At 42.4% G+C, this 3,915-nt stretch overlaps 1 non-coding gene across 1 annotated transcript; it reads left to right on the top strand.

The window, feature by feature from the left end:
* The first annotated feature begins 2,957 nt into the window (after positions 1-2,957).
* Trnat-agu (transfer RNA threonine (anticodon AGU)) lies at positions 2,958-3,029 on the top strand. The gene has a single exon. It is a non-coding gene; the product is annotated as a tRNA-Thr (tRNA).
* Positions 3,030-3,915: the final 886 nt, after the last annotated feature.

The raw sequence follows: 3,915 nt of genomic DNA, 5'->3' as shown, positions 1-3,915 counted from the left end.
TGGAATATGTATTATGCTCGGCTGAGGGTTAATGTACAGCAGAATACTGGATTACGTAGGTAATGATAACAACAGGTAATGTGTTAAAACAGGAACTAATGAGTATTATCAGTTAACAGAATTAAAAAAAGAAAACTCTACTTACCACATTTATGCTTCATTCTCCATCTGTATTTTATAAGACAATCACTGGCAATATGTTTATGACGTTAATTAAGTAGATGGATAAGAATTAAGTACCGGCCATGAAAAACAAGTTTCATCAGAGTTGATTGAATAGCTCGTATCAATAAACAATTAGGTCAATATGCGATGTGTGCAGCGTGCGAATAACTCAAAACAATTGCGTGGAGAACGAAATCTTATCAGTAAAATGCACAGACGAGAAGCTAGGGGGATTCCCCTGAACGGGAAACAGATACCTGGGTGCCGGCTCTCTTTTCCACATAGGAACACGGGTAAGTACCTTCGCAAGTACCTACGGTTGTTTAAGTGGTTCGAGCCTACAGACGTTTTGTATTTTAATTGCAACAGTTAGAAAATGGTGCAAGCTGTTAGAGATTCTGAAAAAAGTAGGGGTAAGCTATAGGGAGAGACGGGTCATATACAATATGTACAACAACCAAGAGGGAATAATAAGAGTGGACGATCAAGAACGAAGTGCTCGTATTAAGAAGGGTGTAAGACAAGGCTGTAGCCTTTCGCCCCTACTCTTCAATCTGTACATCGAGGAAGCAATGATGGAAATAAAAGAAAGGTTCAGGAGTGGAATTAAAATACAAGGTGAAAGGATATCAATGATACGATTCGCTGATGACATTGCTATCCTGAGTGAAAGTGAAGAAGAATTAAATGATCTGCTGAACGGAATGAACAGTCTAATGGGTACACAGTATGATTTGAGAGTAAATCGAAGAAACATGAAGTTAACGAGAAGTAGTAGAAATGAGAACAGCGAGAAACTTACCATGAGGATTGATGGTCACGAAGTCAATGAAGTTAAGGAATTCTGCTACCTAGGCAGTAAAATAACCAGTGACGGGCGGAGCAAGGAGGACATCAAAAGCAGACTCGCTATGGCAAAAAAGGCATTTCTGGCCAAGAGAAGTCTACTAATATCAAATACCGGCCTTAATTTGAGGAAGAAATTTCTGAGGATGTACGTCTGGAGTACAGCATTGTATGGTAGTGAAACATGGACTGTGGTAAATCCGGAACAGAAGAGAATCGAAGCATTTGAGATGTGGTGCTATAGACGAATGTTGAAAATTAGGTGGACTGATAAGGTAAGGAATGAGGAGGTTCTACGCAGAATCGGAGAGGAAAGGAATATGTGGAAAACACTGATAAGGAGAAGGGACAGGATGATAGGACATCTGCAAAGACATGAGGGAATGACTTCCATGGTACTAGAGGGAGCTGTAGAGGGCAAAAACTGTAGAGGAAGACAGAGATTGGAATACGCCAAGCAAATAATTGAGGACGTAGGTTGCAAGTGCTACTCTGAGATGAAGAAGTTAGCACAGGAAAGGAATTTGTGGCGGGCCGCATCAAACCAGTCAATAGACTGATGACCAAAAAAAAAAAAAAAAAGTTAGAAATACATTGCTTTAATTGAAACAAAAATAATAGCTGCATGCAGATATGCACACATGAGAGTGAGTGTAAAATAGAGTGGCGCTCTACCAAAAGTTTTTTTCGTTAGTTTTGGTGCAGCACATAAATGACGTAGTAAATGGTGGGATTACCGGGACTATTGATAGCATTGGTAGGAAAAGAAACATAAATAGATGTGTAAGAGAGGAATTTGGGCCGATGGCTTCTTACTTCTCTTTTTTATTTGCTTGGTTGTTTGTTTTTCTCCTGCTTCTAACCGCACATCATTCAGTTTTAGTCTATTGTGTATTTTGTATCCTTACAGGATATAAACTGCATTTTATAACTAATAAAAACTAGCTGATCGCGTTATTTCTGCTCTTTTATATAACAAAAAAAAAAAAAAAATACTTTTGATGCATGTACAATTTATATACACGAACATAAAAAAATCTTCAACCTTATTGTTGCTATTTTACACTCAATAGACTGTTTTCCATCAGCAGCTCGTGGTTCCGCGGTAGCGCTCTCGCTTCCCGAGCACGGGATCCCGTGTTAGGTTACCGGCGGGTCAGGGATTTTCCCTGTCTCGAGATGACTGGGTGATGTTGTGCCGTCTTCTTTATCATTATTCATCTACATTACCATCGGAGGAAGGCAATGGCAAACCACCTCCACTAGGACCTTGCCTAGTACGGAAGTGCCGCCTCTTTCCCCTACGCTCCGTCAAGGAGTATGGGACTTCATCAGTCTGTTCTTCGTCTTGATCAAAAGCAATATTTTTCTGTTATTGTTGATAAATGCGAAAGTTGTTTATCACTGGATCATGTTTTACATAGTTTCAAAGAAGTGTTTGCAGCGATGATTGATATATTTTTGTTTTGCGGTTCTTTTTAATCTTTCCATTTTTGATGCCCGCATCTCGTGGTCGTGCGGTAGCGTTCTCGCTTCCCACGCCCGGGTTCCCGGGATCGATTCCCGGCGGGGTCAGGGATTTTCTCTGCCTCGTGATGACTGGGTGTTGTGTGACGTCCTTCGGTTAGTTAGGTTTAAGTAGTTTCATATCAGCGCACACTCCGCTGCAGAATTAAAATCTCATTCTGGATACATCGTAGATGTTTGAGACTTGAAATCGTCTCTGGACCCATAGAGTTAATTTTATTAAAGTACCTATGTCTGAATTTCAGACTGGAACCCCCGTTTCGTTCGATGCTGAGGTGCTATTCCAATACAGTTGGAGGGCCTCTGCAATGCTGTTTGAGTTTATTGAGAATTCCAGAAGGGCTAAGGAGTGAATGGGAATTTGGATTGAGGAGGTAGGCGTGCTAGGGTAGTTAAGGGTAGTTGTGCAAAGCCAGTGTGCCAGGGTGGCGTAGTGGTTAGCGCATCTGCCTAGTAAGCAGGAGACCTGGGTTTGAATCCTGGCCATGGTAAAAATTGTCATTCGTCGCTTCAGTCTGTATATATGCATCCTACTGGGTAGTCCTCTCCTGAAGATTAGTTGAGGGCACAGTTTTACCCCCGGAATTTTTTACCCTCGAGAATATCTTTATCATTTAACCAGATATTACAGCTGTATGCTTTTAATGAAAATAATGGCTGTAGTTTCCCTTTGCTTTCAGCCGTTCGCAGTGTGAGAGCAGTGATACCATGTTAGCTAATGACCAGATCAGTCAGTCAACCGACTGTTGCCCCTGCTACTACTGAAAAGGTTGCTGCTCCTCCTTAGGAACCATGGGTAGTCTGGCCTCTCCACAGACAGCACACCACTGTGTTTGCCTCTGCCATCTGTGTCGCTAAGGCACGCAGTGCACCCCACCACAGCATGGTCTACAAGTTCATGAGGCCTCATGGGAAATAAGGGCGTTATTAACGTGTTGTTAGGTATGTATGACCATGATAAATTGATTTTGTGCAAGTGATGAAAACTGAAGAAATTACGATTTTTCTTCCTACCTTGCTGTGAGCATACCCATATTTGTCGATGGAATGAATACTTTCCCCAAACCGGCAGATAACAGGAATAATCAAACACTGCGCCAGGGCAGCGCCAGTGAATAGAAACTGCGGAGTTATATTGGTTCAAATAGCTCTAAGCACTATGGGACTTAACATCTGAGGTCATCAGTCCCCTAGACTTAGAACTACTTAAACCTAACTAATTTAAGGACATCACACACAGCCACGCCCGCGGCAGGATTCGAATCTGCGACCGTAGCAGCCGCCTGGCTCCCGACTGCAGCGCCTAGAACCGCTGGGCCACAGGGGCTTGCAGCGAAGTTCTAGCAACGCTCCAGCCATCAGCAGAATTGGGGGCAA

Source organism: Schistocerca serialis, chromosome 7, assembly GCF_023864345.2.
Source record: "Schistocerca serialis cubense isolate TAMUIC-IGC-003099 chromosome 7, iqSchSeri2.2, whole genome shotgun sequence".
Taxonomy (NCBI): domain Eukaryota; kingdom Metazoa; phylum Arthropoda; class Insecta; order Orthoptera; family Acrididae; genus Schistocerca; species Schistocerca serialis.
Note: the sequence above shows the minus strand (reverse complement) of the source record. Positions and strands in the feature narration are given on the sequence as shown.